At 39.8% G+C, this 13,081-nt stretch overlaps 1 pseudogene; it reads right to left on the bottom strand.

The window, feature by feature from the left end:
* Nucleotides 1-1,067: 1,067 nt before the first annotated feature.
* Nucleotides 1,068-13,081, bottom strand: part of LOC139639397 (melanopsin-A-like) — a 14,129-nt pseudogene continuing 2,115 nt past the window's right edge.

Here is a 13,081-nt window from a genome sequence, read left to right as displayed (position 1 = left end):
AGACCCCCAGCCTGTCTCTCTGCTGCAGTGCATGCTGGTCTCTCTCCCGCTCCTGTGGGTGGAGAAACTGGTCTCTCTCCTCTTCTCTGATGGATCTCTCCCTGTATGATTGTTGAACGTCTCTCGGTGCAAAATGGCGGCTCTAGAAAGAAGCCCTCGCTCTTTGATTCTGAGGGACTGACACCAAAACCTGACGTTTACCGCTGAGGTTTTACATCCTGAAACATTTTCTCATATCAAACTCCACTGGAGCTGCTGGAAACATCTGGAGGTGACGTCACCTCGTCTACGATTGGCCGGTTATCCACCAAGAAGAAAAACACAACTAACTACTGAATGGAGCCAGAGATGCAAGGTTTTAAAGGGAAACCAAACACAGAGACCATGTTTCAAAAAACATGCTACTGAATTTCTGCTATTGGCTGATCCATGACAAACAATGACAAAACATGTGACCTACATCACAGGTAACCAAGATCAGCCAATAGCAGAGTGCAATACCATGTTTTATCCAGTAGATGTCAGTCCAACCTGAACTGTACTCTCTGTGTTTTAGGTCTCTGTGTGAAGTCTGACATCTAATGGTAAACAGCATGCTAGTGAAATGGCCATCTGCTATTGGCTGATCTTTGGTGCCAGGTGATGTCATCACCTGTTGTACTCTATAGAAGGTGACATCATCACCTGGCACCAAAGATCAGCCAATAGCAGATGGCCAGTTCAGTACCTCACTTTTCACCAGTAGATGTCAGGCTTCACCACAGATTTGGGTTTAGCTACTCTCAAGTGTTTTAGGGTGGATTTTTCCTTTAACCCATGATTCACAGCATGTTTAACCCATAATGCATAGCGCTTCCTGTTGTTAGGTCATGGTTTGGAAACGTAACAGGAAACAACAACAACAGCCCTCTGTAAACCCAGAAGAAGAACGAACAGGAAAGCGGCTGCAGGTTTGTGAATCATTTCTCTGAGCTGTCAGATCGACTCCAGATCAAATTATTCTTCAGGTGGTTTTTGTTTTTGCGTGGCGAGTCTGAGGCGGACTCTCTCTGCCTGACCGTTCGGGGTCAGATGAGCGCGGCCGACGGGTCGCCGGCGCCGGACGGGAGGGCGGAGCCCTGCGGCGTCTCCCTGGAGACAGGCCCCGCCCCCGCGCTGCCGTTGGCCGGCCGGGGGCGGGCGGGGCGAGAGCCGTTCCGGCCGACGGGCAGGAAGGGGCTGGACTCCAGGGTCACCACGATGCTCGGGATCCGACCGATCGTGCCCCGCGTCACATGACCGTCTGCAAAATCACTCTGTCAAGCAGAAGGACAAACGTCATGTTCTGTTCTGTTCTGTTCTATTCTATTCTATTCTATTCTATTCTATTCTATTCTATTTGACTTATTACTTCATTTTACTAGTTTACTACAAAATGCCGATATTTTATCATATTATTTTATATTAGATTATTGTACTGGTTCACTAGTAATTATTTTAGTATATTATATTATCATATATTATATTATATTATATTATATATTTCTATTTAATTTACTATTTTGCTAGTTGCTATTTTACAGTTGTTTTACTGCTTTACAATAATTTCTTGCAATTATTTTGCTAAAACATATTAATTATATTATATATTGTATCATATTATATTATATTTGATGTGGTCCATTACAATGGAAATGAGTTTTACTGATCCATCTAAAGAAGAAAATTGGGATGACATCCCAATTTCTCTATTCATTCTTTCTTTCTTTCTTTCTTTCTTTCTTTCTATTCATCCATCTATCTATTCTTGTCTCTGATTACAGTAATAGATGGTTGACAGATGTACGTAGTTTGACGTATTTTTAAAATGAGGTGAGTTTAGAGGAGCACTGTGGCAGAAAGTGGTGATGGAAGGTAAGAGCTGCTCAGATCTGTTTCTAAAAGAGAAAACAAACATCAGAGACATCAGAGCTGCAGTCTGTAAGTCGCTCCATCTCATCTCATCTCATCTCATCTCATCTCATCTCATCTCCTGTCTGTTCTGTTCTGTTCTGTTCTGTTCTTGTTTTAATCAGACGACCATCAGCCGTGACTTTAAAACTAAACACCTACTGGCAGCATCCCTCACCCCCCCCCCCCCCCCACCGCTGACATTTATAATAATTACACTGCAGGGATTCTGTCTGTCAACCATCTATTTATCAGAGACAAGAATAGATAGATGGATGAATAGAAAGAAAGAAAGACAGAAGGAATGAAAAGAGAAATTGGGACATCATCCCAATTTTCATCTTTAGATGGGTCAGTAAAACCCATTTCCATTGTAATGGACCACATCAAATATAATCTAATATGATACAATATATAATTTGTTTCATATTATGGGGGGGGGGGGGGGCAGCGGCCATGTTGCTTTACATAATAACACACCAGGACAGAAGCCAAGTCTGATATGAGGAAACAGATACAGATGTGGGAACAACAGGTGTAGCTGCAGCTGAGTTCTGATTGGCTGAATGAACAGTGAAATGTGTAAAATACCTGATAAACCTGTGACTCAATACTACTTAATTGAAATATTAATGAAATAATATTATAATAAACACACACCAGACTACATACCAGTTAATTAAAATATTAAGTAGTATTGTAATATAAACACCTGTGACCCCATACCAGCTAATTATATATTAATATTAATATTATGACCGTATAATCATTCTTTTATATACTAGATATTCTAATATATAACACACCTGTGATGGCAGTTTATTTAAATATTGATTTAAATATAGTATTAATGCAGCTACTGTTCAAGAACTATGTTGCAAAAGGGAATTTATTTTTATTTAATTATTGATTGAAAGAATATAGATAATTTGAGCTGGTTCTTTTCCATTAAAACAGTGTTACTGCTGTTTCAAAGCTGCTTAGTGGCTTATTGCCTCTATAAAACGTCAATAACAAACCATAGTTTTTGTTTTCTTTGTTTGTTAAAGGCATAAGCTTGTTATTTTTCTCTCTTATTTCCGGTGTGAATACTGACATGAAGAGCAGACCGGACTTACATTGGGGATGCTGCCGCGCTCGCCGCCTCCTGCCAGGGAGAAGTCTGCATCATGAGAAGTCTGGAACAACAAGAACAGAGACGAGCGACCGGCTGAATCTCACTGTCACTCCAACAGACAGACACAGTCAACCCTGCCTGGATGAATGGAGGTCAGAAAAACATAAATCTGATTTTAATCAAAGTTATCAGCATCAGCCAGGCAAATGAGATCAGAGGAACACATGTCAGAAACATCAGTCTCACCTACAGTTATAACACACTGTTACAAAACACTGACAGCTTTCAGTCAAACTCCATATGAAAAGACAAAGAGGATTTTCTAATTCAGCCTGAAAAGCAAACTGAGCAGATTAAAGAGCCTCCACTTTGTCAAAAACACAAAGAGCGGCAGATTAACAGGAGGGATTACCCAGAATCCTTTTGGCTCCTGTGAGGTCACTCCTCAGGTGACCCTTGTGATCTACAACAGTGATTCTCAACCTCTTTTGCTTGTTGACCCCTTAAAGCGAAGCGGAGCCTCCATCACAGGCCTCACATGCAGGATGGTGAACAGCTCAACCACAGAAGGAGGATTTTCCCTTTTCAGGTCGTTTCATTTCATTTGATTTGATCAGAGGAAGCCTAGAGACTGAAGACTATTCTGTATTTCAGAAGAAAAAGCCAAAATTTGAGAAAAATTATACAAAATAGACATGATAATAAATTTGTACTGCAGAAACATGTTTTTTTCTATCCCATAAATCATCGCTTGACCCCCCAGACTTATCTGACAATAAAGTTCTATTGTATCGAAGCGTATCGTACCGAATGGTATCGTATCATATCGAATCATATCGTTTTGTTTCGAATTGAATCGAATCATATTGAATTGTTTCGAAGTGTATCAAATCGTGTCTTATCGAAGCATATCGTAGCATATTGTATCATGTCGAATCATATCCTATCATATTGAAGCGTATCATATCAAATCGCATCGTAGCGAATTGCATCGTATCACATAGAAGTGTATCGTATCGTACCGAATTGTATCGTATCGAATCATATCGAATCGTATCGAATTGTTTCGAAGCGTATTGAATCGTGTCGTATCGAAGCGTATTATATCGAAGCGTATCATATCAAATTGTATCATATCAAATCGTATCATAACAAATTGTATCATATCAAATCGTATCATATCACATTGTATCATATCAAATCGTATCATATCAAATCGTATCATAACAAATTGTATCATATCAAATCGTATCATATCAAATCGTATCATATCACATTGTATCATATCAAATCGTATCATAACAAATCGTATCATATCACATTGTATCATATCAAATCGTATCATATCAAATCGTATCATATCACATTGTATCATATCAAATCGTATCATAACAAATCGTATCATATCAAATCGTATCATATCAAATCGTATCGTATCAAATCGTATCGTATCAAATCGTATCGTATCAAATCGTACCGTATCAAATCGTACCGTATCAAATCGTATCGTATCAAATCGTATCGTATCACATTGTATCGTATCAAATCGTATCGTATCAAATCGTATCGTATCAAATCGTATCGTATCAAATCGTATCGTATCAAATCGTATCGTATCAAATCGTACCGTATCAAATCGTACCGTATCGAAGCATATTTAATCGTATCGAATCCTGTTGCATCGTATCGAATCATATGGAATCGTTTAGTGAACTGTACTATGGAAAAAAAAAAAACACTGCACACTCTAAGAAACAGCTCCATTTTTCTAAATTTTTTCCTTTTCTGTAGTTGCTTTGCCACGACCAGAACCTCACTACACCTTCACTTTATCCCTGAAATGTCCTTAATTTCTTATTACATTAACATTATTTATCCATTAAAAAAGTAAGGTTAGTATCAGGGGTTTTTAAGGGATTTATTCATGGGTCGATTCACAGAGACACTAGAAATTAGGGGATTTTTAATACCTTTTGTGCAGGTTTACAGGTTATTAATGAGTTATTAATGGAAAGTTCCTGTCTCCCTGAACTTTACATTAAATTAGAAACTATGCAGTTAAAAATTAAGGGGCGTTTAAGGAGGTTTTGATGGCGTCTCCTCCATTAATATCTCCCTTAATTAATTCTAAGGGGATTAAGGTGGCGAATTAATGTAAATGTAGAGTTATTTTAAGGGATTACTGGTTCGTAGAGATCTTTCTTTACATGTTTTACTGAATTGCACAGTCATTCTCACTCACTTCAGAGCATCAGCTAAATTCTTAATATGTGAACTGAGGGTGAAACGTCCTGAGAAGTGAACTCTCTCTCTCTGTGATCCTGTCCTGCTGTTTTCACGCTGGCTGTTCTGATGAAGGTCGACTCGGACAAACACTCAGCAGTTCCCACAGATACAAACCTGTCAGACCGGATTACAGGGAAATGTGTAGAAAATGATGCACAAGTCATTTAGAAAGTGATGAGATTTGTTCCAGCAGACGACTGAATTTAAATTCTGTTTTCTGAATTTGTATGGAATGATTGAATTTATTGAAGTTGAAACTGATTATAGAAATCAAACTCATGATGCTCTTACCAAGTTTTTATCCTATTAAACCATATTGCATTGAAAAGTCCTAGATATTTAGTTTTCTTTAAGATATTAAATTGATACTGGACTGGACTTGATTTGTTCTGACTTGACTTGCTGTTCTACATTTAGACTTGACTTGACATTAATGACATGGACTTGACTTGGGCTTGACTTGGTAATCTACATTTAGACTTGGGACTTGATGTGAGACTTGAGCCTCAGGACTTGAGACTGACTTGGAGTCAAGTCTTCCACCCTTGTGTAGATCAACTGTCCATTTCTATGGCTTTACACCAGTCTTCATGTGTTTTGTTGAGGATTTGTTTTCCAGGAGAGAAAGTCTTCTTTACCTTTTCGAAGATTCCCGAGTCGTGGCTCTTTATCTTGGACTTGAAGCTGGAGGAGGAGGAGGGTTTGAAGTCGGGGAGTTCGGCCGTGTCTCTGCTGATGTCACAGGAGACCTGACGACTCGCCGGCCTGGAGCCCATACTGGACAGGTCGCCTCCGTGTCCGTCCAGCCCTGCACACACACACACACACACACACACACACACACACACTCTTCTGGTTAGACAATAATACACATCAACACAGACAACACACTTATTTTATTATTTCAGTGTTATTATTTATTCTATTTATCCTTCATTTATCCAGGGAAACTGGACAGGAGGTTGGGGGTTAAGTGCCTTGCTCTAGGGCACTTTAACATTTTAACGGTGGTTGTTGAGGAAAGGGAGAGCGTCACTCCTTCACTTTTCCCACCAACAGTTCCCAGCTGGTCCAGGGATTCAAACCAGCAACCTTCAAGTAACAAGCCTGTTTCTTCGACCTCTAGACCGCCTGCAGCCCTAAAAACATAAAGCCCAAAGCTTGATTCCACATTCCACTACGTTTCCTTCAAGATTACTGGAAAAATTTGATAAATTAACTTTTCTTAAAAGTAGTAATAAAGTACTCCACTTCCCCGGCACAGAAATGGGCCGGTCCGTTAAAATTCAAGCTGTTTGGAGGATTATACACCCTACCGATTAGTGATAAGTCTCAAATTATATTTTCCGATGTGTGTTTGTTGCTGATAAGCGAGACAAAAACAAACTGACAGATTTTTGAAGGACCCTGGTGTGGCAGCAGCCTTCAGCCTCGGGCCGCTCCTTTGTTTCTGAATGCACAAAATCTGTTCACTGTGTTTCACTCTCTGCCACTCAAACACCTGCTGATATTTACTGGTCATATTATACTTCAGTAAAGCAGAAATATTCCACATTTAACCTTTAAAGAAGAAGTACCGACCGATCCGTTAGATCAGTAACTGTGATGTGATTACTGGAACTGGAACAGGAGAAAGTAATGTGATTACAGTAACGCTTTACTTTGTAAGGGAAAGTCCCGCAGTCGTCCACCGCACAGAGCCGGACTCACCGATTCGCTGTCGGAGGCGGAGGAGAGGCGGGACTTGCCGGTGCTCTGGCGTCTGAACTGGCCGCTGATGTCAGAGGTCTGGCTGGTGACGGTGGAGCGGCGGGTCGACACGAAGCTGCTGCTGGCTGAGCGGAGGTCACGAGGTCGAACACACAGCAGCACGCCCAGGAAGGGGATGTACTTTGCTAACGCTACCCTGAGAGGGGGAGGGGGGGGTGGGGGGAGAGAGGGAGAGAGAGAGGGAGGGAGGGGGGGGGAGAGGAGGGAGGGGGAGAGAGAGAGGGGGAGAGAGACAGAGAGAGGGAGGGGGAGAGGGAGGGAGAGAGGGAGGGGGGGAGAAAGAGAGAGGGACAGAGGGGGAGGGAGGGAGGGGAGAGAGAGAGACAGAGGGAGAGAGAGAGATGGAGGGAGGGAGGGAGGGGGAGAGAGAGAGAGAGGGAGAGAGAGAGAGAGAGAGAGAGAGAGGGGGTGAGTTAAATTTCATAAGTCATTCACATATTGCTTATGTTTTTTATTATTTATTTAATTCTGTATAAACACATTCTTCACTGGATATGTAATTATTTTAATCAAAACTGTATTGTTGTTGTTGCTCATACAACATTGTTTTGTTGTCATTGCTCTCATCTCATTGCTTTGGCAACACTGACTTGTCATTATTGACAATAAAGCATTTTTTTATTTGAATTTGAGAGAGAGAGAGACAGAGGAAGAGAGAGACACACACACAGAGAGGGGGAGAGAGACAGACAGACAGACAGAGAGAGAGAGAGAGAGTATATTTAGCCAGTATTTGTCCTTTAATTAAAATGGGAGAAACCAAACAGTTGCAGTAGAAACAGCAGTGTGTGTGTGTGTGTGTGGTTGCAGACTGTGCAGCCTGGTGTCAGACATCTGAACCTGCTGTTGTTCTTGAAGTAAAGACCTGAGCACCGGGTTTCCCTGCTGTCAGACCTGCTGCTGTCTGACAGGTCTGACACTCAGCTGCAGTGAATGAGGACCTGAGTGAGGCCATCCAGAGGTGAGTGTTCTGCCTGTATCGCCTCTGCCTCTGACCTCCACTGGCTGCAGCATGACAGCAAATGGGATTTTCTTTTCATTTCAGATTTTTTTTTGCCGTTTTTTTTTTTTTTTTGCCTTTATTAGATAGATCAAAGGAGATAGAGGATGACATGTGACATACTGCAGGTCCCAGGCCGGATTCTCACAATGGACGTTAACACCTGTGGTTTGCCAACACGGTCTCACGGCAGTTTGTGAAATAGTCCCGAAAATGTAATCTATTGATTTGTTTACATGGACACGATTTTGCCATTTTTTTTTGTGAAATGAACACGACCTAAAAAACGTTCCTCCACCACGACCTGAGTTACGTTCCTCCACCACGAATTTGAAAACGTACGTTTGGCAAATAAAACAACTTGTGTTACGGTTATGGTTAGGCAACTAAAACAACTTGTTAAGGTTAAGAGAATGGTTTGGTCATGGTTAAATAAGAAAAACGTTTGTTAAAAATTCAAATGTGGCTTAAGGTGAAATGTGCTTTGAACACGCTGGGAATTGAACCCCGGTAATCAGCATCGAAGGCAAAGGTATTCGCCCATCCGCCCCCCCGACCACAACACCCTGACTGGCCACCGTTTTATTTCAATGTCACACTACTGCCTGAGTCCCGACTGACAGAAAAAAAAAAGTGCTGCAGGCACAAAAGATACTTCCAATTGAAATACATTAGTTTGAAAGTTGTGCCGAGTGTCACGAAAAAAAGTGGAAAAATCATGTCCATGAACACGAATCAATAGATTAAATTTCGTGACTATTTCACAAACTGCCGTGAGACCGGGTTGGGTATGCACTGAGGCCTCCATGACGCCCCAGCAAATTTGATTTATTATTTTTTCTTGCAGTGTCAACTCTTTCTCTACTGTTCCTTCATGATGTCACAGGTTCTGTTGTAAGACAACAGGCTGTTAGGAAAAGACAGAAGACATCAACGGTTTCATAACAGATTTTTTTGGAGACTTTCTCTCACCTGTTATGTGATGCTGATGCACACAATTAACAACCAAGGTCAGGTGTCCTGTATTAAGCCATAGCATGTGTGTGTGTGTGTGTGTGTGTGTGTTTAATACTCTCCAGTTCAGTTCACATTCAGGTTAATTGAATGCTTTGATCAGTTTTCCCACAGTGTGACGCTTCACTGGTTCGTATCACATTAACAGAATTAAACGACAGGAAATCAGGCGAGCGAGCGGAGAGGTGAGGCGGGATAAACATTTACCCAACCCATGTCTGACCCAAATTCACAGTATGCAGATCCTGTTATATAACACATGCTCAGATTCTCCTGAATAGATAGTAGTGATGGGACGATTTATCAAAATTCAATATATCTCAGTACAAAAATCTGTATGGTGTGTCAGGAACATGAATGGTGATATCAGCTCCATGTTATTCTGCTGTCAGGAACATGAATGGTGACATCAGCTCCATGTTATTCTGCTGTCAGGAACATGAATGGTGATATCAGCTCCATGTTATTCTGCTGTAGTAATCACTAATGAGACTCTTGACCATCACAGTTTCACAAGCTCTCCATCCAGATTATATTATTGTCACTTTGTAATGACATTTTAAATTGTTGTTTACATTCTAGCAGCCAATGGCATCGCTGGAAAGATTTGAGTCTCAGAAATAAACAGAATTCTGCACAGTCAGACTTTGTTGTCACTGAACTTTTATTGATCACATCGGATCCTGGTTGGATTGAATCGTATTGTGAGATCAGCAGATCGTCCATCACTCACATGTGGAAGCCCGTTTCCGCGACCTGTTAAAAAAACATCCAGCACATTTTTTTTTTCATCATCAAGTGAGATTTTTTTTCTCAATATTATTATTCATATATTATGTAATACTATATGAGATACTAAGTAATAATTAGGAGATGCTAATTCATAATATTGAGAAAACATCTCACTTCATGATTTTTTGGCAGAAATGGCCTTCCATACTAACAGACAGTGAAATGCCTTAAAGGAGCAGGCTGGTGTTTTTTAATGTAGTTCTGTAGCACAGAAAATAGTCCCCCGGCGTAATGAAGAATTTGTTCCCATTTGAATTTGATTTGGTAATAACTACAACAGTCTGACTTTTCATGGTAACAGTTAGCGATTTTTAAAATGTAAACTATGTCTTTGTGAGCTGAATTTAAAGGTTTTTATCTTACAGTTGGAGCCAATGACTTCTGGGTTGACGGCTAAAAACGGAACGTGGGAAGTCAGAAAGTAACGGGAGGAGAGCAAACACATTGTTGATTTTGTTATTTTCACAGGATTTGTTGATGGTAAGAAATGCATTAAAAAACACCGGCCTTATCCTTTAAAAAACTTTACATGTGAAACAGATTTCCCTGTGGGATAATAAAGTATTCTGTTCTGTTCTGTCTGAATGTCTGAACTCAGATTGCATACTGTACATTTCCCATGAAGATATCTTTCACTTTACTGTCTGATTAAAATCTAGGACATGCAGACGTCCCTGTGGGTTTACATCTAGTCTTTATGTAATCTTTATTTATTCAGGATTTGTTCTACAGAGGAGAAAATTTGTGTCGAGTCTGAGCAGCGACCCAAAGCAGCCTGCAGGTCAGAGGTCACGAGTTTATCTGCAGGTGGAATCTGTTTTAAATGAGAAACTCTGTGAGAACCAGGCTGAAGAAAACATACTGCTGTCCCTTACCTTCCTGTATGGAAGAGGTGTGTGTGTGTGTGTGTGTGTGTGTGTGTGTGTGTGTGTGTGTGTGTGTGTGTGTGTGTGTGTGCGTGTGTGTGTGTGTGTGTGTGTGTTCTTGTACTTCTGTCCTTGTGACAGACAGTTTGAGTTTTACAGCGTCAGAGTGAAGAACATTTTGCGAAGTGAGGTTCTTTTAGCCGTTCTTCACTTGTTTAAAGACCTAATTTAGGATTAGGAATTGGGTTTATGATTAATTTTAGAATTAGGACTAGGTTTAGATTAGGGTAAAAATTAAGGTTAGGATTTGGTTTGAGAGTTAAATTGGATTAAGAATTTTAGATTCAGGTTAGGAGGAATTGTACTGAATTGTAAACTGCAATAAAAAGGTTAATTTTCTCAATACAAATTTTCATCTAATAGATAGATGTATTTCAGACACTAGAATAATTCATGTTTTTAGCTTTTTAGTAGTAGAAAGACAGTGAAAATACATTATTTAAACATTTTATACGGTTGCAACACTCTTTATTTCCTGGATGGTAAGATCAGACATCTTATCATTAATCAATTCAATTCCATTCGCTTTATTGGCATGAATGTCACAAACAGTATTGCCAAAGTGTCGATTACGATTAATCTTTTATTAATTAATGCCATCTTAAAGCTATAAAACAATTATGTATAGATGCATACATGCTTGTGAGCTTCAAATTGCATTTTCACATTTCACATTCTTCTGAAAACCTTTTAAAAATGCTTTGATGTTTTAATGAAGATATTTATTTTATTGGATTTACTGTTACTTTTTAATGTCACAGCACGGCAGTGTTTTTACCGACAGCTGTCTTTTGTAAACCTGTGATGTCGCTGATAATAAACCACCACTGCTGTTATTGATTATGCGTTATATGTGTGTTACCTGTACTTGGGGTGTGTGATGGCGTAGATGATGGGGTTGTGGATGGCTGAAGCTTTGGCGATGACAGCAGGAACTGAGTTCATGTAGGGAGTCAGGAAGTCTGCGTAGCTGCAACAGGAAACACAGAGAGCAATATCACCACAACCATATAGTCGAGTAGGAAGTCCTTCTAGTCGAATAAGATGGGGTACCCATGCAGGATTTTGAGTGTAAATTAATCTTTTTCATATTTTTCAAGTTTTAATGTATTTAATTTGTTAAAATCATGATAATAACACTCTCAATCAATTCCTCATGCCAAAATTACACAGAAAAATGGGGTCATTTGTCTCTGTATGATGTCTAGTTCAAAAGTTATGTCGATTTTCAATTTTTGTCGGAAATCCAAGATGGCCGCAAAGATGGCCGCGAAACGGACCCTTGGGACAATATTTTGAGTTGGGAACATCAAAATTTGTTTACTAGACACCTTGAGGATTACAAAAAACTAAGTTAGAAAAATATATCAGTGGGGTGCATGGGGACCCCACCTTCCTACTAGACTAATAAGGTATGTTTATATAAATCAAATTAATGTTCATCCCACTGAACCGAATGGTAATTTTAGGTGTTTCATACCTAATTTTCCCAGAGTGTTTAAATAAAATTAGTTTGCTTGTTCTCGTCAGTTCAGACAGCAGAATTGAGTGTCATGATTTCCCCAAATCACCATATCATCACCATATGATTCCACTGAAAGACCATAAACCAGAATATTGGATTATCGCCCGGATCTAAGAGTGAGGAGGAACCAGAACAAACTGAATCTGCAGGTCTCTGAATCTGTCAAAATTCAGACTTTCTAAGAGCTTTTTTATTTCTTCCTGGAAGTGAATTTAAAACCAAAACAAAGAACCAAAGTATCTAAAGCAGTCTGTGTCTGACTGAACAGCTCATTAAAGTTGTGAAACTATAAATGGGCAGAATAATAAATATTTATTACTTAGTTGTTATAATAATTATAGTTATTACAATGACACATTATCACCAGAAATACAAATTTAACTGAGAAATTACACATTATAATTACTCATTATTACCAGAAATTAGCAGTTACTTTCAGATAATTTCTCTGTAATTACAGTTATTACCCTGTAATTAGTGTACTGTAATTTAAAGTGCTGCCGGATGAATCTGTGATGATTTATTGGTATTTTACTGACACGTGCGGTGTTTGGTTGGATGTTTGGTCGGATGTTTGGTCGGATGTGTGGCTGGATGTTTGGTTGGATGTCTGGCTGGATGTTTGGTTGGATGTCTGGCTGGATGTTTGGTTGGATGTTTGGTCGGATGTTTGGTCGGATGTGTGGCTGGATGTTTGGTTGGATGTCTGGTTGGATGTTTGG

This window comes from Centroberyx affinis, unplaced genomic scaffold, assembly GCF_046629955.1.
Source record: "Centroberyx affinis isolate AG114_WGS23_722 - 3 ecotype Tasmania unplaced genomic scaffold, CSIRO-AGI_Caff_v1 ptg007216l_1, whole genome shotgun sequence".
NCBI classification, from domain to species: Eukaryota; Metazoa; Chordata; class Actinopteri; order Beryciformes; family Berycidae; genus Centroberyx; species Centroberyx affinis.
This window is presented reverse-complemented; position numbering and strand designations above follow the sequence as displayed.